The following is a 21,524-nucleotide window of genomic DNA, read 5'->3' as shown; positions in this document are numbered from 1 at the left end:
GGAGAGCCGCCATAAGCATTGTGGCATCGCCATGCCCTCCCTCCTAAGTGTGGTCTGGGAGATTCTGCCAACCTCCTGGCCTCAATCATCGGGAGCCCGGGGGAGAGGCAGATAAGCGGGCTCTGAAGGACGGGTTGCAGCCACAGGGCCACAGACATATTATTTTTCCCACACACTTGATTGGCCTGCCACGCAGAGCCATGGGAATGGCCTTGCTGGGCCCGCGGCTGATTCTGGAAGAGGAGGGAAATGACAAGTTCGGGGCCTTTGGCAGCCCCTCCCTCAAGCATGTGGCCCGGGGCTGGAGAGGGCAGTGGGGCTTGCTCTTTCTCCCCCCATCCTGTCTGCTGCCTCCTCCTGGTTGGGGGCTTTTTCCCTTCCGGGTTGGCGGGGGTCAGGAGGAAGCACTTGGCTCAGGAGGCTGTTGGGAAGGTTCTATCAGAGGCCCACAGGCACATGCTTTCCTAGGAGTGCGGACAGAGCGCTGGGTGGAGTGAGAGGCTACATTTCTCTTGGGGGGACTCAACGGGAGCACACACACTAACTCACTGTAAGCCATCAACACTCTGCGAGACCTTCCCTGGGCCTCGGTTTCCATTTCTGTAAAATGGACGTCTTGGAGCTGCCCCTGTCTTAGTCCTTGAAAAATGCCATCTTTCTCTAAAACCAAGTGAGTGGACAGGTCATTGGCTTCAAGTGTTGTCAGAATTTCTACTCCTACATTGTGATTTGAACCATCCCACTGTGTCGAGGGCACTAGACTTGAGACCTGATGAGGAAAATCAGCAGAGCCCCGCCCCCACCCTCCAGTACAAGAAACTAATGTTCGCGAAACTTCCACTCCACGCCAGGCCCTCTGCCCATAGAAAATATTTATGTTTATAATCTTATTTAACCTTGACACCGACTCTGGGATGAGATGGCTCTCATCCCTGGTTTCCCCAATTTGACAGAATTTTTTTAATTTCTTAAAGTCCTGAAGTTGTTTGCTACCACCTGTGGGAGGAAATCCCGCCCCTCACCCCTCCTGTTACACAGCTCACCCCGGGCAGCTCCTACCCCATTCTTTCTGGTTCCTAAAGTCCCTTCAGGTCCTTTAGGGCCAAGAAGGGCCCTAAAGAAGGGCCAAGACCGGGGGAGGCCAGTGAGGCGCCCAAGGAACTGAATTTAAGGAGGCCCTCACTCCCACGTGCCAGCACTCCACTGGCATGGCCCTGAGAGCGAGGCCACCTTCAATTTTGCCCTTCAAGCTGCACTTGCCCCTGTGTCTTCCTTGACCCCATTTGATTCCTTGCCTGAGCCTCTCTCACTCCTGGCCAGAGACCACTTTTCCTCCATCCCCATCCTGAAACCAACTGAGTGCAGGGCTTTCACACGTCCAACCTTCCGGCAGCCTCCCCTCTGCACCTGTTTGCTGTCTGCTGGGTCTCTCCGCGGCCCAGTGCTCCTCTTAGTATCCATATAAAATAATGATTTTTCTTTTTGAGATATTTTTAGATTTTTCTAAATGAGATATTATGTGGCCACTAAAAATTGTGTTTCCACATGGGCGAATTCTTCTATAATCTTGATGTAAAAAAGGCTTTCTATGTTTTACTGAAAATCCAGAGGCAATTAAAGAAAAGATTGATGAATTTGACTATATAAAAATAAAAATAATTTAGGGGCACCTGGGTGGCTCAGTGGGTTAAGCCTCTGATTCTTGATTTTGGCCCGGGTCATAATCTCATGGGTTTGTAAGTTCAAGCCCCACATCAGGGGTGTGTGTGTGTGTGTGTGTGTGTGTATGTGTGTGTGTAAACTCTTAAAAATTGAGAAACAGGGAACCAAAACCCAATAGAAAGTGGGCAATAGAAAAAGAAACAAAAGAATGTAATATAAAAATTATCCTTAAGCCTATGAAAAAATGTTCAACTTCACTCACAATAAGAGAAATGCAACTTCAAATGACCTATACCAAGGTGGCATTTCATACCCATGAGAGTGGCAAAAATTCCAAAACTTGACATCACTTTCTGTTGGCAAGGCTGGGAGGAAACGGTGAGAAATCAAACCTGTACAAGTGCATGGAGGGGTGTGTGGAAGCACTTAACAAAACGACACACATGTTTCCTCGCCCATCCAGGAATCCCGCTCCTAGTCATTTACCTGGAGGACACACCCCCAAGCATCTGAAACGCACACACATTATTTGGAATTGTAAACCACCGGAACCCACCCAAATGGTCATCCAGAGGAGAGCGGTTGCATGAACTATGGCACACACACACACACGCGCACACACACGCATACGCATGTGCGCGCGCAGACACGTGGAGTGCTGCACAGCCATAAAATAGAATGTGGAAGGACCTCAATGAACTGGCATGGAGTGTCTTCCCGGAGACTATATTGAACACATAAAGCAAAGCATAGAAAGAGCATATATGATATGGTGTCTGTTGGGTAAATAACGAAGGGGAAATTAAAAAACATATAAAAATGTGCTTATCTTTACAGAAAGCCATAGAAGTGTAAGCATAAAAGAATTAAGTTGGTTAATGCAGGGGATGGGGAACAGGGCCGAAGTCACACAGGAGAATGACGCATCTCTTAGCACAGCTCTTCGTGTCGTTCTGACTTTTGAAAGTGTGTTAACATTCTACCTACTTTTAAAAATGCAAACCAGTAAGGGGCGCCTGAGTGGCTCAGTAGGTTGAGCGTCTGACAGTGGCTCAGGTCATGATCTCGTGGTTCATGAGTTCAAGCCCCGCATTGGGCTCTGTGCTGACAGCTCAGAGCCTGGAGCCTGCTTTGGAAACTGTCTCTCTGCCCTCTCTCTCTCTGCCCCTCTCCAACTCATGCTCGGTCTCTCTTTCTGAATGGGGAATAAACATTAAAAAATGTTTTTTAAAAGTTAAACCAGTAAGAATAGGAAGGAAAACAAAATGCTTAAAACTGAAAACAAACTGGGGAAAAAATAAACCTAACTGTATTTCAAATAAATACTCCCACCACACTGAAGGGCAAGGAAAGAAAGAAAGCACTACTCCAGGCTATTTAAGAGCAAAGCAGGGAGAGAGGGGGAAAGGGAAGGTTGGTTGATTGCAGTGGTGAAGCAATCCTGACGCTACTTTTGATGTGATATGGGATTAAGCAGATGACTGAATGTGTTGATGGCTTTGGGGTTTTCGCTGTGGAAGAAGGATACATAAATATGGAACGGGGAGACCAGAAGCAGCCCTGTGGAGGTGGATTGGGGTTGGAGGTATTGGTGCGGACCGATGACTTGTAGCATACAAATATGTAAATGTGTATGCATGCTTATGTGCATGTGTACATGCATGTATATGTATGTGTGAAAAATATGTGTATGTTTATGTGTACGTACACACACCTATTTCCCAGTTCCATCCCCTGAAAGGTCTAAAGAGCAAAGATACCCAGCAGCAGTGGGCACAACCAGAGCCCAGACTTTGGTCTCTAATACCATTCTCACTAAAAGGGAACAGGCATCTCAGAGAAATGACTGCTTGCAAGGCTTGTTCAGGGTAGGTACATGGAACCTCTGTTCTCCCAGAGAGTAACAAAGTGCTCCAAAATCGGGATGGTGGCATATCCACGTATCCTGGGAGTCAGTTTGTAGAGGCTCCTAGTGGTCAAGTCTAGGGTAATTTATGCACCAAAATTATTGAACACAGTGAGAAATAAGAAACTACTGGGAAAAAGGGAACTGGTCAGTCCACACAGATAGAGGGATACATTTTACCACTTAGGATAGTAAATATATACTGACTAGCTAGATCGTGCCGCTGTAGAAAGCCAAGGGCTGACTGGTAAATATGGAGGTAGCACTGGAGCTGGAAACCACATTTTGCAACCATCATGTTAAGGATTGGGTCAGGCAAGAGGCATCAATGGACGCTACCCCTGGGGGGAAACTGATGAGAAGCAGGGTATTTGCGCGGTCTAAAACATCTCCCCATAGACTGCTGACTAGTCCCAAGGGAAAACGAAGATAATGATCATGTAGTGGAAAAACAGGTAATACCTTGAGCTGGAGATTAAAATTAACGTCACCAGTGAGGACCAGGAGCGCCTGCGGATGTGACTGCACGAGAGGAACCCACAATTGCCTAGGCAGGATTGTGGCCAAAGCTGCATAAGCCAGATCTCACTGCAATGAAACATCGCACAAACTGCAAATGGGGAACTCTTTATTGAAAATAAGAAGGGGGCATTGTGTTCCTCAAAAATGTCGGTGTCATTAAAGACAAAGAAAGGCTATGAAAATGTTCTCCAATGGTTCAGACAAAATGTGTGTGTGTGTGTGTGTGTGTGTGTGTGTGTGTATGATAGAGCACACATGATAAAGGAAGTGGAGTAAAATTTTACTCCAGATGCATCTAGGATGTAAGGATCTAAAAGTTGTCTTTGTACTATTTTTATTTTTGGCGGGTTTATTTTTTTCGGTAATTTGAAATTGTTTCCAAATAAAACAATTTTAAAACTTTGTTCCAAGTTTTGAATGACATCCCCTTCCCTGCAGGTGCAGACTCTCCTTGGCCAGGGGACCCCTGGCAGGCAGCCAGTCCAGGAGGCAGAGCTGAAATCAAGCCATCTGGGAAATGTGGCCTAGAGCAGGTGACTTTCCTGTGTCTGATCCTCCCCTGCAGGGAGATGCCCGCCTCGTGGACTGGTGGACCACTGAAACACATGACACTGGCACGTGCTTAGCTGTCTGGCCCATCCCTGTGAGCTATGGCCTCACTGCTCTCATTTTTCATCAGCCGAAGCCCCGCAGGGTGCGGAGCTGAGAGCCGCCTCCAGGTCTGCGAGCCACGGGTGGCCTCCAGCAGGACTGCGGACCCAGGACCGGCAAATGGTCTAGGGCTAGCCTCGGGCAGGCGGCCCCCTGTCCCGCCTTGGCCTTGGGGACGCTTTGTGATGGTACTGTTCCCGTAAAAAGAATCACGATCCCTGGAGAACAGGCCGGGGAGGGGACATGTTTCGTTGCGCTGGGGGCTTTCCTGGAGGACCTGAAATTGGCCTTCAGACCAGACCTGACAAGGACACTGGCCTCCCTCTCTACCCCTGGTCTGTCATTTAGAGAAGAGTCACTGTGGCCCTGTCCCCATGCGCCCCTCCCGGACCACTCTCCGCCCTCCCCACAGACCGCTGCAGACCGCAGCAATGGGTTCCTTTCCCTCTGCTCTCCCGTCTGTTGGACGCCAGTGGGGCCCTGAGAGGAGGGCGGAGGGAGGGAGGTCAGGCGCTGATGCTTTGTCTCCCTGTCGTCAGGGGCACCTCCGGGCACAGCCCAGGTAGGGTGGCCCCTGCATAGCACCCTCGCTGTCTCTGCTCTCAGCACCCTTCCTCTCCTTTCCCCCTCCAGCCCTAGGGGGTGACCGCGCCTGGTGCTGGGGATCTGGAACTGGGTCCTGTGGATTCGCTTCCCTGCACTGGCCTTGGGACTCAACTGTCTTCAAATCACCAGCACGGGGGTGGGGGCCACCTGCTCCCCCCTGGGCCCTGCGGCAGGGAGACCCCAGTCGGGGCGGGGGGGAGCGGTGCCCTCTCCCGTCCGCGTGTTTGGTATCTGTCTGCCTGTGAGGCCCCGGTTACCAAGCCCAGTGAGGGGACCCACCTCGAAGCCATTCATGTGGCGGAACAAAAGCGAGAGCTGCCACTCCGGGCCTCCTCCAGGGGCTCCTCGCTGCCTGTTCCGACTTTATTTCATCTTTCGTAAGTTACTGCTAACTGAGAAGCATTAGAGAGCAAAGTTGGTGGAGGAACGCCTTTTTTCCCCTGGTTTAAACCTTTTGTTATCAACTCTTCAGGAATCCGATTCAACCAGAGGAACACGTGGCAGAGCTCGTTCTTCACAATTAGTTCCGAGAGATGCGAGGGGCTCTTTATTATTCATTCTTCTCAAATCAAAATATTAGCTCATGCCTCTCGCGTCCTCAGCGCGGGCCTGGCAGCTTCTCTGATGTATTGTCCTACTTGAAAGTGAAGAGAAGGCCTTTCCTGCGGAAAACTCCGCCAAGCCCCTCTGTCTCCCGAGAACGTGGGGATGTGGGCACCCAGACACGCCTGCGCCTGAGACCCTTGCAGGCCGGGGACAAAGCAGAGGCCCTTTGTGTCACGGCCAGGCTGCCTCTTCCGTGTCCCCCCCCCCTTCACGGGAACACCCCCCATCCCCAAGGCACCCAGGGTGGCCTGGAACGGAGCGGGAAGGCCCTTCCTGGTCCCGGGAGCCCAGTTTCCCATATCCAGAGCCAGAACTGGTTTGGAAGGGGGTGAAGGGGGCGATGACTCAGGGACCCTAAGGCTTAGAAATCAAAACTGCTATGTATGTTTTCTTGGATCCCCACGGCTGCCTTCGTTTCTGGAAGGAATGCAAACGAATTCCATTTCTTTAGCAGGAACAAACAAATCTGGCTTTTGGTACTCTGAGCTCTAGAGGCACCCAGAAGTGTCACGGTGGCATTTTTAATCGGGCCTCTAGGAAGACAGTGAGGCTCTTAGCTCGCTGGGGTGGGGGTGGGGTTTCATTGGCCTTGAGGATTGTGGGTGGGATCAGTGCCCCCAGCTGATAGGGGTTGGCTAAGCAGCTTCTATGCCTGGTGGCCTTGGCAGAACTTCCTGGAGGCTGAGTGGAACAAGGAGGGCTTCCTGGAGGAGGTGGTATTTGACAGATGGCTAAGCACTGGAAAGGAGAGAGTAGAGAGAAGGCAAGGAGGAATGTGAGTAGGCCGAGAGGGAGGGAGGCAGGGCAGGAAACGGTCAGAAGTAAGCCTGGAAGGACCTTGACCACAAGTGAAGGTATTTCTTCTTTCTTTTGTTTCCTTGACCAACCCTAAATTCACTATTACTCTCCCAAGACCTACCTTGTTGATACATGTTGATTTCTCCTGCGCACCTGTTCATATTTCTGATGGAAATGTATTATAAAATCACTCCATTCAGCTGGTGATTACCATGGTGATCAGGCATGCTGGCTGACAGGCCAGCACTCCTCTTGAAAACAAGATTCTGAAGATAGGGGCTTTCGTTTCACTTAGGTTGGGTCCGGGGGAGAAGAGTGGAGGTGGGGCCAGTGTGGGGGGGCTGGATTCCTTCTCTGGGGAAGTCTTGGTGGATAGCACTGCCCTTGGCCAGAGGAGGAGGGCTCTGTAGGAAGATGGGGGAAGGGCTAGACAGGAGGCAGGTAAATGGGGGAGTCCTGCATACTTTGGGGCTCGGCAGCGGCAGCGCACCTACAGAGGGTACAGCTGGGGGGATCCCGTGTGCAGAGAGGGTCAGAGGGGTCCACAATCAGGAACCTGGGCTAGGATACCATTCAACCTCCCGCCTCCACCACAGTACCCACTTTTGTGCCTTTTAGAACATTACAAAGATGCTTCTCTCTATCATGGGATTATATAGTTTAAGGTGTGGCGAAAGCCCCACGTGTTTGAACTGCATTATTTAGTCCCGATGCTGTCTAGTTTATGTTTGCAAGAGCTCCAACCAGTCTGCTTGACTTCACATCTCAGCTCTACCCCCTTTACTGGCTGTGTGACCTGGGGCAAGTTATTTAACCTCTCTTCTCTTCACTTGGAAAAAATCAGACACTGCACATTTCTAATGCATGGGACTGTGGTGGGGATTCAGTGAATTGATGCTGTAAAATGGTTAGAACATGCCCACCACAGAGTGGGCACGCACACATGCCGGGGACACAGTAGCGCCTCCCTGCTCAGGGGATCGGGGTGGGGGGGCGGCAGGATGGCGGGTACAGCCGGTATCCTGGACTTGCTACAAACATTGTCTCACCTCCTTCTTCTGGTGCGCCCACGTAACTCTCTCTGAACCACGAGCAGGCTGCAGCCAACCCCCATGCCTCCCTACCCGCAGCATTTTCTGTTTCCTTCCCCAGAGATGTTGGTCTGCCGGCCTCTGGCTGTCCACCCAAAACGGCCGTCCTTCTCAAGCCCATACCCTGACTGCAGTCCCGGGAAAACCAGGCCTAGCGGGCACAAGATTCAGAACACTCCCGCCCTAGAAGTATACACACATCTACAGCTTTTCGTCACGATCCCAGTTACCCACATATGTTAGATGTCGTCTGATTAAAAACAACCACCATAGGAATAGCAGTAGATGCATTTCTTGCTCATGGTGTCCCAGACTCGACACTGCTTCTCACCTTAATATAATAAAATTTGTCATTAATGGAATGATATTACATCGCACCAGACACTGTGTGATCCACATCAGGCCGAGAGCCGGGGGCTCTGCCTTGCGGGACCCACCCCACCAGCGGCAGCTGACAGGCCATTATTCTGTGTCCTGTAAACTCTGTGCGGTGATAAGGAAACTCCACCAATTTGATGCTTTATCTGGTTGCAGGTTGAGGAAAGAGATTATTTCAATCAAGATAATGATTCTATTTCTTGGACGGAAATGAGATTTTTTTCCCCGTTGCCTCATGGGGGTCCCACCAAAATCTGTCTCGGGGCTCAAGCTGGCCAGGCACAAGTTAGAGGATTTGCGGGCAACCTCTGAGATGGCATGAACATGAAAGAGAATGCAAAGGAGTGAGCTCGTTGGCAAGAAACACACACACACACACACACACACACACACACATACGCCGGACCTCTGAGATTACAAAGTCAGTTCTCTTTGGCCATTTATAGGCATTAGACAACACCAGTAAACCCAAAATTTGGAAGAAGAGCAGGTAGCGTGAGTACGATGGCCTGGATTTCAGACCAGACCTGAGTTGCCTAAACTGGCCTATCACGGAGGGGAGATTTCCTGTTAACTTTGTCAGTGCCTCTTTCCGCACCTCCTACGACAGGGAGCTCACCGACCCGGAGCCTACTCCATCACTCTGTTGAGAAAGCACCTCCAAATCGCCATAGTCACTTCATGAAAGGAAACCAGAGTACAAACTCACCAGGTGCTGATGCTAAGGTGCATCTCAACACACGTTGGCGACAATACACATTTCAGAAAGTCAGCAAACAATATGCAGACGATGTTAGGCAAGCAATGCAATGAGTCGGGGATAATTTGAACGGGTGAATTGGGTGCCAGTTTTAATTATTTTAAATGTTTGAGGATTTCAAGAGCTGTAATACAGCATCTCAAATTCTTTAGAGGCGATTTGCCTTAAGGAGGAAGTCATAATAATTTGTAACTCAGACATCAATTGTTTCTATAGTAACTGTAAAGAGTTCGGAAATGTTTGGAAAGTTGACATGCATTCTGAACATTCCCCTGAGGGCTGACTTGGTGGATTTCTCTCTCTCTCCAAATAAGAGGCACATTTTAGCTCAACTCCTTCAGAAGGAAGAGCCCCAGCTGCCTGGCCTTGAGTGGTGTCTTACTGGACTGCATCAGGCTCACTGAAACATTGAAATCTAAGCCGCACTATTGTCGCGGTGCCTAGGCTATCGTTGGAAAGTAACACAAAACCCTGGTGATGTTGGGTGGTGCCAGGAGAGGATCTAGGCAGCTTGGGGACAGAAGTGGGAAGGACGTTTTTCACAGTATGCCTTTTGGTACTTTTGAATTTAGTCACGGGACTGTATGACCTATTTAGAGTAAAACAACAGTTAAAAAAAAAAAGCATGTACATGTTTCACTGAATACAGACTTTGATACTAATGATTGCTACTTTCATACCTAGACTCCTAAAATGCAAACTTACTACAGTGAACATGACTGCTGAGTCAGGTAAAAAACCACGTTTGGCTGTCTTCACAGTAGTGATGCTCACAGGCACAGGAGTAAGTGCGACCAATGCCCCCCCTCAGACCCCCGTTTCTTGCCAGGACACCCACTTCTCAGCTGCTTTCATCTGTGATGTTCTCCCTACCCTGGCCCTTGATCAAGGGCAAGCCTTGAAGGTTATACCAGCAGCCCCATTCCCAGGAGTGGCCGGTGGCGACTGAGGAGTCACTTTAGGCCTGCCCCTTGCTGCCAAGCCAGACATTGGTGTCCTGAAATCCACGTGGGTCAAACCAAGAAAAGACTTGCCCTGGTATGTCCCCCCGCCCCGTGACAAGTATTCCCTGAAAGCTCTCCCTTGATACATTGCATGCACTTGAATCCCTGTCTCAAGCTCTGCTGCTTCAGTCTGAATCAGCCAAACCACAGCTTGCAATGGAACCTTCTTGTATCTTTCCAGCGGGTTGCCCCACGTAGTAGAAACACACGTGAGCCTACGTCTTTGAGGGCAGGACCATCACCACCTTCCTGCCTGGCCCAAAGATCACTAGTTGACACTGTGCATCCCCTGGAATCCAGCAGAGCAAAATGCCGACCAGTCAGAACAGAGGCCCACAACCAGAGCCCTGTGGGACCACACAAATACTCTTCTTCTCCAAGGTGACTGAGCAGGAGCCGACTTGGCAGCCCGCCCCACAGTCAGATAACCAGTTACATGCAGCGGCAAGTCAGCATGAATGTCAGCTCTATCACCTATTAGCTAGAGAACTCAAGCCAAATATGTATTCCCAGCCTCAGTTTCCTTATCTGTAAAATGGCAATATCTACAGGGCCTCTGTGAAGCTCATACGAGGCAATATTGCCAAGCGGGCTGCAAACTGGCAGCATTATGTAAATATTGGTTATTATTAGTGAGATTTAGAACATGCTAGCTTCCCCTGCTTGCTCAGAACACGTAATTAACCTTTGTCAAATAAATAAATCTGAGCTTGCTCTCATCTTGGGAAGCGTACCTAGAGCTTCCTATGTGAGAAGTGGCTCCGGAGAAAAGCAAATGGACATTGGGAGCACTACCCTGGTGACAGTCCAGCTGGAGCTCAGGGCACCTCCTCATTGATCTCACGGGTCTCTGGTGGTGCTCAGCTGCAGCTCTCTGGAGAGGGCCCTCTCTCTCTCTCTCTCTCTCTCTCAGATCTGGGGAGGATCCCCAAAGTGAATTTCCTGTAATTGATCCAGTGTCTGTATTGATCTCAATCAACCTGGTGAAAAATCCATGCGGCCACTTTCACATGAGTCACAGACACGCTGGCAGAAACTTGATTTTATTTACATAAACGAGGAACACCTTATTCCATCCTGATTCTTCGCACATGGACCCTTCAGGAAGCCACTTCCAGCCCTTTACCACTGGGTCCCACCCAATGTCACCGGCGTTTTCTCCCCTCCCCTTCAGGCAGTCTATGACCCCCTCAGGATGTCTATGACATCCCCCCCAGAGGCCTCGGGGCGTTCCCATCCTGGCGCCTGTTCCTCCCCCCACACCCCGACCGGCCTCCCTTCTCCATCAGCGCAGCTCAAGTCTCTCTGTCCCCAGGAAGGGTGCCCGAACCATTCCCATCACCAGCACTCTGGTTGTGATGTGCATACCAGAGATGTGCATATTAAAGATGCCTGTTCATAAGGGTCTTTAATACTCTCACACGCAGGTTTCCTCTCCTCCCACATGGACTGAACGCACCTCCAAAGCGCTCCTCCTCTTGTTATTTCTCAGAGCCTACGGACGGCGCCAGGTGCCTGGCGATTAACAACATTGCCAGCTTGAGTACAGCATTGGGATGTATGACTGCTCTTAGTTTGACCCACTGTTAAATGGCCTATAGGAGAATGTACAGTTCTAACTAGGGTCAACCGAGCAGCAAATCCAGAACTGTACAAACTGTTTGTGGCTCCGGGGTGAAAAAATGCACACCTTCTTTCTTCCCCGGGAGTCTGGCTCTCCCCCCAAATACTACTCAACCACAGGGGAGTCACTCTTTCCCGAGCCAGTGGGAGGGCAGAGCCTGAGTTCCAACCATCCACCTCCCCCTGGAACCCTTACATTCCTGGGCCCAGCCCCACCCAGCCAGGCACACCTTCCAGAAGAACCAAAAGCCGATTCCATCGAGGTCATGACCCCTTCCCCAAGCAGGGAAACCGCCCGCTCCCAGGACCACTGTCAAACCACAGACCTAAGAAAGCAAAATCCATACTCACGGGCAGCGATGCCTTCGTCTTAGATTTCAGGCCAGCAGCTCCTCGGCAAACCTGCTCATTTCCTGCAAAGAGAAGAAAGGGATGGAGAAGCATATTAGCAGCTGCTCTGGTAGACTTTGGCAGCTTCCTGGCCGACCTCGGCCTTCTGCACCTTCTCTCCTTCTTACTCCCAACAGCGCGCTCCCCGCCCTGGAACACCGCGTGCTAGCTGGGTGGGCGCCCCTGGCTCCCCGCACGCCGCCCTCCCCCTCCGCGGTGCCATGCCAGTCTCAGATTGACCACTGCCTCCAATTCCCTGAAGGCGCTGGGCTCCTTCCCACTCCGGAGTGAGGCCTTCTCTTCTGTAGCACGGAGTTGCCTAGCAACCCCGTGCGCCGGCTCGGAAGGCCCTCCTAAATTGGACCTCACAGCACAGGGCATCTCCTTGTACAGCTGCCTGAATCTTAACAATCTGGCTCTGAATAATAACACAATGGTAATTGCATGCACGGGCCCCAAACTACATTTAAATAATGTTCAAGAGCTGACACAAACCAACAAAGGCCAGAAAATGCATTGCGGAGGTTGACCGCAGGGCCAGGCGGGACACTCGGTGTGGGAGGGAGTTGACACCAAAGACTTGAGTTAATGACAATGCCAACCTGAACTGTGAATTCTCCTGCCTCTCTGCCTGAGTGTGTCACCACTTTAATGTGCTTTAAGTGAGTTTGGGATCTGTAGAGGCAATTAATGCCCAGAGATAGTGATGCTTCAAGACAGGATGCCCTTTAGTGCATCAGCAGCACATGCGGGTTTTTGGAGGGAGATGGGGAGCGGAGGATGTAGGACAAGGAGGGAGAACCGAGTATGAGTGATGTCCCTTGGCTTTTACAATCGTGGCTAAATATGTTTCAGAAGATGGGAGAGAGAGAGTACCAAGCGAGAGCACAAAGCACTTGCTACCTGAGTGAGGGGCAAATTCAGCACGACTGATGTGTTTCGGGATATGAAGTGAAGGCAAAGAGGGCTTGAAGCTAACAGGCAGGCTGAAGCAGCTTAGCATGCTGTGGGGACAGCCGTGTGTGCCAGAGCCCAGCCTTCAGTCTGTGTCCCTGGAGGAGTGTGTCAAAGAGCCCTGCTCAAGGCACAAGAGCCTTTGCACGGTGGGAGAAGGCAGCGGTAGCAGCGAGGGCCCGCAGATCAGCCTCAATCATTTGGATGCCGAAGCACTTATTCTATAAAGCTCAAAATCCCCCTGCGAGGGACTTAAACAGATGTTTGCTCGCCCACTTGCATCATAGTGTGATTCACAACAGGCAAGAGATGGAAGCAACCCAAGTGTCAGTGGACAGACGAATGGATAAGTAAAACGTGGTCTATGCATCTGGTGGAATATTATTCAGCCATAAAAAAGAAGGCAATTTTGGCAGGTGCTACAACATGGATGAACCTTGAGGCCATTATGCTGAGTAAAATATGGCAGTCACAAAAAGACAAACACTGGGGGCGCTTGGGTGGCTCAGTCGGCTAAGCTTCTGACTCTGGCTCAGGTCATGGTCCTGTGGTTTGTGAGTTCAAGACCCGCACAGGGCTCTGCACTGGTGGTGCGGAGCCTGCTTGGGATTCTCTCTCTGTTCCTCTCTCTCTCTCTGCCCTTCCCCCACTTGCGTGCGTGCTCTCTCTTTCTCTCTCCCAAAATAAATAAACTTAAAAAAAAAAGACAAATACTGTATGATTCCACTTACATTGATATCACAGAGACAGAAAGTGGAATGGAGATCACTAAGAGCTGTGGGGAGGGAGGACGGGGAGTTGGTGTTTAGTGGGGACAGAGTCTCCGTTTGGGAAGATGAAGCCATTCTAGAGATGGATGCTGGTGACAGCCACATGGCAACATGAATACAGTTAATGCCCCTAAACTGTACACTTAAAAATGGTCAGCATGGTAAATTTGGTAATATATTACTTTCATCACAACTTTTAGAACCCCTCCCCCCCCCGCAAGAGTAGTGCAGCCCACACAATCTATAAGACCTCTGTCCACCTTCCCCTGGGAAGTCCAAAGTGGCCTATGTCATTCATGAGCTCAGACAGGGAGGACTCAGGACTCAGGGACCAACTGGACAGTGTGACTCCGGGCCAGGGAACCCCGTGGCTTGTTACGTGTGGTGTTGGTGCAGCCCGGTGTCAGGCGGAGGTTGCTGAGCATTGAGGAGCTGGATTATCTTACATCCACCTCCTGAGGTCCAAACACCATCACCCTCCAGAACGTGGCCTCCTTCCACCCAACGGGTCCCAGCCATCGTGCCCCAGCCTGCTTCCTCCTCCAGGTGCAGAGGCTGGGATGACACGCTCACTGTTACCCTTTGCTGCCTCTCAGCTCCCTGCCTAGAAAAGCTCTTCCTGTGCTGTCCACCTGACCTGCTCCGACTCTTTCTAGGGGGCCCACAGCAAGCTCTGCCTCCTTCATAGAGCCTTCCAGATGCTCCCCATTATGCTTTCTCTGAATTCCACAGCCCACATTTGAGCAGTTGCTTAGCTGGGTACTATCTTGCTTTCACGTCTGGAAGACGGGGTTTGTCGCTAACTTTCTTTTGTCTGCCACAGCCCCTAACTGAGAGCTGAGCACACCACGAACCATTCCCTCAAGGCTCTCGAAGGGACAGCTGCCCTGCTTCCCGTCCTAGGGAATCTGATCACATCCACCCCCGCTGCCCAGGGTGGAAAGCACTTCTGCGGGTTGCCAAGCCCTGGGGCTGCGTCTTCCGGGCAGGCATGCAGATGCCTTCAGTCATTTAGAGGTGTAACTCGATGTGTGCAATGAAATATTGAGCATTTACAGCTTTTATTAATTTGCAAAGGTCATTAGAGCTAACAGCTTCTCCAAGTGGAAGTGAATAAAGAGCGTGCATCATTTATTTTTTCAGCGTCCTGAGTTTTTTCTTGGAATGTGCTCTTTTAAAACCTCAAAACACAGTGTGACAAGTAAAAAAGGAGTTGGGGGAATGCAGGCTTGGGAGGCATAGGGGGCCCATGGAGCTCTGGGTGAGCCTCTGCCTTTTTCTGAGGCTGCGTCTTCTCATCTGCAAAAGGAAGGCGGGATCACTAAGCTCCCTCTGGCTTAAAATAAGCTACCATGATGATATGAGGTAAGCATGCGAAGTTAGCAACTTGCCAAGCTACCCATTACCCCTGCCCTCTGGCCCTAGCCCTCCTACCAGCTGTCAGACACTACCGCACCTCTATGCAACAGGTGCAAGTCTGTGCCCCAGCAGCCAGGAGAAGGGCCTGAATGATTTCAGGGCCCTTCCCAGACCCTGACCTGGAGGCTCTCAAATCCAACAATCTGGCTGCCTCACTCTCATTAGATCATTAAGGAACACTCTGAACCAATGACTTGTTTTCTCGAGTCTCCAGGAATGGCTGGAAATGGGCCAAAGAGCCACATCCAGGCTCCATCTCCCCAGCCCTTGGCTCCGTGATGGGTTGGCATGGTCTGTCAAGGGCCAGACCTCTGCAGGCAAATGCTCTTGGTTCTCTCCAAGGTGGGAAGGGAGCAGCACTCAAGAAGCAGAGTGGTCAGTTTCCAGCCTGCTGTCACAGGGAGAAATGGTTGGCCCCTGACCAGACCGTGCAGTCCCATATCCCTCCCTTTCTCCAAGTCCCCTCTTCTCTCTGCCCCAAGTTCTGATGGACACCAGAAGGTGGGAGGCCCACAGCTGCCCACGGTCCCACCGCCAGATCACTCATGGCTTTTAGTAGCAATAAGACCAGGTAGAGTCACAACTGTGTGACTCACAACCTAATACTAATATTAACATTAGCGTTGGTACTAGTTAATATTAACTAATATTTGCGTGATGCTTTCCAATTAAAAGAGTACTTTCCCACTCGGTTGGCAGGCAGGTAGGAGAGGTTCCATTCATGTATTAAGCACCTGCTGTATCCCAGGGTCTTTGGCTACCTGTTGGGGACGCAGACATGAAACGGTATGTTTCCTGCATGCAAACTCCCTCCAGGATGGTTGAAAGTAGGGAAGATGGAGGCACAGAGAGGCTGAGTGAGTCATTTTCTCAGAGGCATTCTTCTAGCAAGTTCTAGCAGTGTTCAAACCAAGTCCTTGGACTAGAGGCCTTTCCCACTGTTCCCTCATTGCCTGTGAGTTTAGTACACATTTAGCCTGTACAACACCTTCCAGAAGGGACCAGCCAGAGGACAGCATGGTTTAGGGACAGTGAGAGTTTATGCCCAGAGTGAACCAATGTCTGGGGATGTCAGGCCACATTGGCCCTGGACACCCCAGAGGGGGTACAGGTCAGGGGCTACTGCAGACATGGCCTTGACCTCTCATGGCCTTTCTGCTCATTGATGAAGACCCTTCCTCTCATCAGAAGGGCTGCAGAGATGCTGCCTTGAGAGCTGATGCAAATTTAAGATTTTTGTTTGTTTGTTTGTTTGTTTGTTTTTTAGCCTGCCCTCATCCTTGTCTTCTAGGCTGCCACAGCACTTACAATCAGCATGTGACATCCACGGGTTATTATTGTTCTTCTATTGGCTTTTCATAAATGATGTCTTGTGGTTGGAAAAGCCCTATAAATCCCTCAATTTACAGCCAGGGTACCCACGCCCAAAGAGGGCAAATAACTCACCCTAAGTCATGTGAGAGATAAGGCGAGAACCAGATCCCGGGTCCCCAGGGTACCAGCCTGGGGCCTGCATATGCTCACCCTAAATGGTGGGAAGGTAGGTTCCCACCAAGGCTGTGTCTGGCTTGCTCTGATCCCCCAGCGCAGCCCTTCAGCAAGCACATGTGGCTGGGATGAGGGCTCTTTGATGCTGGATAGCGGCCAGCACAGAGCCCCCTCTCTGCCCCCGACAAGGACACTGAAGTGATCAACTCTGCCTCCTCGCCTTGAGTGGTGAACCTCGTAGGGAGGGCAGGGGCCATGAGAGGTGCCCTGGGGGACAGCATGGTCACAGTCTCTGCCGCAGGGCCTGTAGCTCTCAGGAGGCCATAACGCATTGTGGTTTGGAGCCAGACAGACCCTGCTGTGTCACCCCGGGCAAGTGACTTAACTACTCTCTGCCTCAGATTTTCCCCGGCAGAATGGGCAGAATCATGGCCTCCATTTCCTCCCTCACAGGGTTGAGGGAAGAATGAAATGAGAAAATGGAGGGAAAATGTGGCGCAGGGCCTGGCATTTGTGTTTTCTCTGGTGAGGTGAGTGAGATCAGCTTTTCTCTGGAAGGTCAGCTCCATGAAGAGGGAGACGATCTGAAAAGGCTACACACTGGATGATGCCGGCTTTATGGCATTCTGGCAAAGGCAAAGCCCAGAGACAGGAAAAAGATCAGTGGTTACTGGGGGAAAGAAAACAGACGAACAGGTGAATCCCAGAGGATGTTTAGGGCAGTGAAACTACTCCGTATGATCCTGCGGCGGTAGGTATGTGTCTCTGTACATTTGCAACAACCATAAAACTGTACAACACGGAGTCAACTCCAATGTAAACTGTGGACTTCAGTTCATAATGATGCATTAATCCCAGCTTATCAATTGCAACAAATATACGCACTCATGCAAGATGGTAGCAAAGGAGACCCTGGAGTGGGGGGAGGAGGAAGGAAAAGGGGCAGATGGGAACTCCCTGTGATTTCAGCTCAATTTTTCTCTAAGTAGCAAACCGCTCTAAAAAATCAAGTCTATCGAATTTTTTTAAAAAAGATCAACCACGCCAACAGACAGCACTCAGGGCCAGTCAGCACACAGGCCATCACGGAGCTGCCACTGGGCATCTGGGCCCCATGAGGGGGACTTGGAGCTGGAGCAGGAGACTAGCACGGTCCTTTCAATGTGAAGTTCAACTGGGTCCTGTGTCCAGGGAAAACGGAAAGCCAGGTGGGGACGCTAGCAGGCTAGAGCCCCTCAGCCACCAGGACATCTCTGGCTACTGGGCAGTGACTCAGCCTGAATGTACCCTTCCCGAGCACACACCCTGTGCTCGCCTCGCCCTCCCTGCCTTCCAGAGGGGGATCACAAGGAGACTCAGCCTCGTGCCCACACGCCAGACTCCTCCCAGCCTTTTCCTGCACCCTCCACCCTTAACACCAATATAGTAGGTGCCTGACAAACATTTACTGAAGTAAACAGCGATTATCTGTGTGCCTCTCGCTTTCCCCATCAAAGATAAGAATCTGGCTGTAAGCCTCCCTAACTCCCAGGCAAAGTATTCGCTGAACAGAGTCAAGAGAGGAATTCGGGCAAAAGTAACACACCCACGGGGGACATACTGTGTTTGATCATGGGGCCACTGTCCACGGTCTTGACGGCGTTTCTCTGAGGGGCCTCCCCCAGCACAGGCTGGGCTGCTCAGCCCGGAGCCCCCATCTAGCAGGATGCATGAGCCCCAGCTCCACCCGGGAAGACCAAGAGGCCAGAGTATGTGGAGTCACCTCCAAGAGCCTGAGGGGGGCATCAGGGAGGCTGACGCCTTCGTTCAAAGGCCCTCAGCCCAGGGGCTGGATGTGGGGGTGCCCCCGGAAGCGTATTTAGAACAGGAACGGAGGTGCAGCCCATCTCACCTCGCACAGCAGGGCACCCAGCAATTTGGTCTGGCCTGATTCTGAGAAAGGAGGGGAGTACGTGTGCTTGTGCGTTGCTGGGAACAGAATCTGCTAAGGCAACCGAATCCTCCTTGAGTCATTGCTTTGGGGGTGATGGCCCCTTCGAAGTCCACATTTCTGTGACCTTGGCCTAGAATCTGAAAATAACCCTGAGAAGGAGGGAGGGCTAAGCCCAGAGCAAGGCCAACAGTGGGGCCTGGCCTGGGGGAGCAGCGGAGGGGAGGAGAGCCTGTCCAAGGATCAAAGGCCCAATCTCCCTGGTCAGGCCGCCCGGCCCAGGCCTGGCCGTTCAGTCACGCATATTTTATTTTTTCTGGCTTCAGGGAAGTATTCCTGGAGCTGGGCAAATCTGAGCCAGACCTGCCAGTGGGAAACAGCCTAGAGCAGCTGAGAGAGGGCCGTGGCTGCCCACATCCGCCCCCTGGCCCCCAGCAGCCCCCTGCCCGATGGCTAGGGGAGGAAGGGGGAGGGTGTCCACCGAGGCGGTTCTTCCCACTGCTCTCTAGCTGGGGAAGTAGGAGAGGCTACTTCTCAGTCACAACATGGGCAGGCAAGGAATATGCACTTTTATAATCGCAAATAACAGTTCACATTGAGGCTGGCAGAAGGCAAGTATTGGAGGGAGAATCAGAGGGCGCGGTCAGGCTGAGAGCAAAGTGATACTAGACAGGTGATGGCGGCATTCAGAGGTCCAGACAGCAGATTGGGAAGGTGGGCCTGTTCTGTCTTCAGCGACCACAGCTTCCACTTGACGGCGTATACTTCTGGGGGTCCTGCCCCTGGCCCTCCTGGTTCCCTAAGTCTTGTTACTCCCCCTCCTCCCTCTAGCTAAACTTGCTTTCCAGAAAGTTCCATCTCCACCTGGGATCCATTGTGACGGAACACTTAATGCCAGCTTTTCTTTCTCTCAGAGAAAAGGCATTTCCAGCCTCCTCTTGGGTAGAAAAGTTGTATCCCTCGGGAAAGGGATTTATTTCACTTTTAGTTTTTGAACTCCACCGTTTGCTCTGAATCACACTGGCGACCAGTGCGTGACACACAATAACCAAGAACGCACATGTGAACGGTGTACTGGGTGTGTGGAAAGAGGACCTGGAGCCCTTATAGCAGGAGGCAGACTCCAAAACTATCCCCACTACCTCCTGCCCCTCATCGCCCTGGGCTACACCCACCATAGAGCATGGGTAGGGAATCCATATGTTTTACTGCCCCAACAGGGACCCTTTGGAGAGTGAAATGGGACACCATTAGTCACCTAGGGACAGCAGGCATTAAGTGGCTGTCCTAAGTCAACCTGCATGTCACCCAACCTTTGAGGCTTGGGAAAACCTAGTCAGAGCTTTTCTCTGGAACCTCCTTGGCATCACTTAGGAAAGGAGTCTGCCTCCACCACCCAGTTTCCCCTCTTAAGAGGAGGCATCAGAAATGATCCTGGGAGAGGCCACCAGGCATTATCAGCACCCAGCCGAAGCACCGCATGTATCCCTGTGAAACATAAGCACTCCTGTCTGGCCCTGGCGGCCCTCAGGGCTCCCCGCTCAGATCCTCGCAGACCTCACCTCGTGCAAGAATTCTGCCCAGATGCTCCATTTCCCTCAGCACTGTGTGAGTGTGGGGGAAGGGGTGGAAAGAGAGAGAAGGAGAGAGCGAGAGCGCACAAATGACAAAGGAAATGGCATACAGTTTTCACAATGGATGAGTCTAGGGTATAAGGCTGTCCAAGCTCCTCAGGAAGGGGACCATCTCCCCACCAGCTCACTGGCCCTGGGGACAAGTACTGCCGTGAATTATTCATCTCTGGACCCTCCTGTCCCTCCCCTCTCCTCCCTCCCTACCCAGGGCCCTGATTACAGAGAGTCTCTGATTTAAAGTTGCTGGAAAGAACCGAGTTGAACTGAATTCCTGCAATTGGCCCCTCAGTGCAAGGGACCCCGGGCTCTAGGAGGGGCCCTGTAGTCCCTCAGGGCTTCACTGACTGTCTTACATCAGATTCTAAGTCATCATCTTTAAGGCAAATACTCCTGAATCTCCATGACCATTGTAGGACGGTTCATGTTGGCATTTTTGCAATCCTGCAGGGTGGTGGTTGTTGGGTGGGAGCGTCTGAAATAAAATCCAGAAAGAGGCTCAAGAAGAACTCTATTTTCATAGCTGGAGGGCAGAGGAGAGGTGGGGTATGTATGGCCAATGAACCTGAGCCTCCACGTAGCAGCTAAAATTCCCCCATATCTTAGAAAGATAATAAAGGAGTCAAGACTAAGCACAGGAGGACGGTGTACTCAGTAAGGTTAGGGAGGTAATCAGGAAAGGCTTCCTGGAGGCAACATACAGTAAGCAGAGGCTTGAAGGATTTGGGAGATATCGACAGTAGGGACAGAAGGCAGTCTAGAAACGGCTATGGTGGGGTGCCTGGGTGGCTCAGTCAGTTAAGGGTCCGACTTAGGCTCAGGTCATGATCTCACAGTTCATGGGTTCGAGCCCCGTGTCTGGCTCTGTGCTGACAGCTAGCTCAGAGCCTGGAGCCTGCTTCAGATTCTATATCTCCCTCTTTCTCTGCCTCTTCCCTGCTCACGCTGTCTCTCTCTTTCTCTCTCAGAAAGAAATAAAACATTAAAAAAATTTTNTAGGCCCCCAGGGAAACATCTGGGAGGGAGCAGAGGGACTGGCCTGGGCTGAAGCCATCCCCAACTTCTTCCTGGCTATTCCAATTCTGCCAGCTCTGAGGGGAACCCAGCCAACTCAGCATCTGTGGCCCCAAATGTAAGCTCACCCTGCATACCTCTCATTCAGAGGGGAGGGAGCTGGTTTCCAGGGGCTGAAGCCCAGGGAAAACATGCTCTGAGCTGTGCCGATTGGTCAACTCATCGAAACCTTTTAACATCTAATGCATGCTTGGACCTTTGTTCACCAAACTTAGGATGTAAAGCCAAGGCCTCTTCTTTAACCTCGCATCTCCTCAATAG

The 21,524-nt window shown here is 51.3% G+C and overlaps 1 protein-coding gene across 1 annotated transcript in view; it reads right to left on the bottom strand.

Annotated features, from left to right (window-relative positions):
* Positions 1 to 21,524, bottom strand: part of ZBTB7C (zinc finger and BTB domain containing 7C) — a 298,728-nt gene that overhangs the window by 140,328 nt on the left and 136,876 nt on the right. Inside the window, 1 exon segment of the mRNA XM_077777647.1 lies at positions 11,959 to 12,020. The gene's annotated coding sequence lies outside the window, so the exon portion shown is untranslated.

The sequence above is a fragment of the Crocuta crocuta genome, unplaced genomic scaffold (genome assembly GCF_008692635.1).
Source record: "Crocuta crocuta isolate KB4526 unplaced genomic scaffold, BGI_CrCroc_1.0 scaffold36, whole genome shotgun sequence".
In the NCBI taxonomy this organism is placed as follows: Eukaryota; Metazoa; Chordata; class Mammalia; order Carnivora; family Hyaenidae; genus Crocuta; species Crocuta crocuta.
This window is presented reverse-complemented; position numbering and strand designations above follow the sequence as displayed.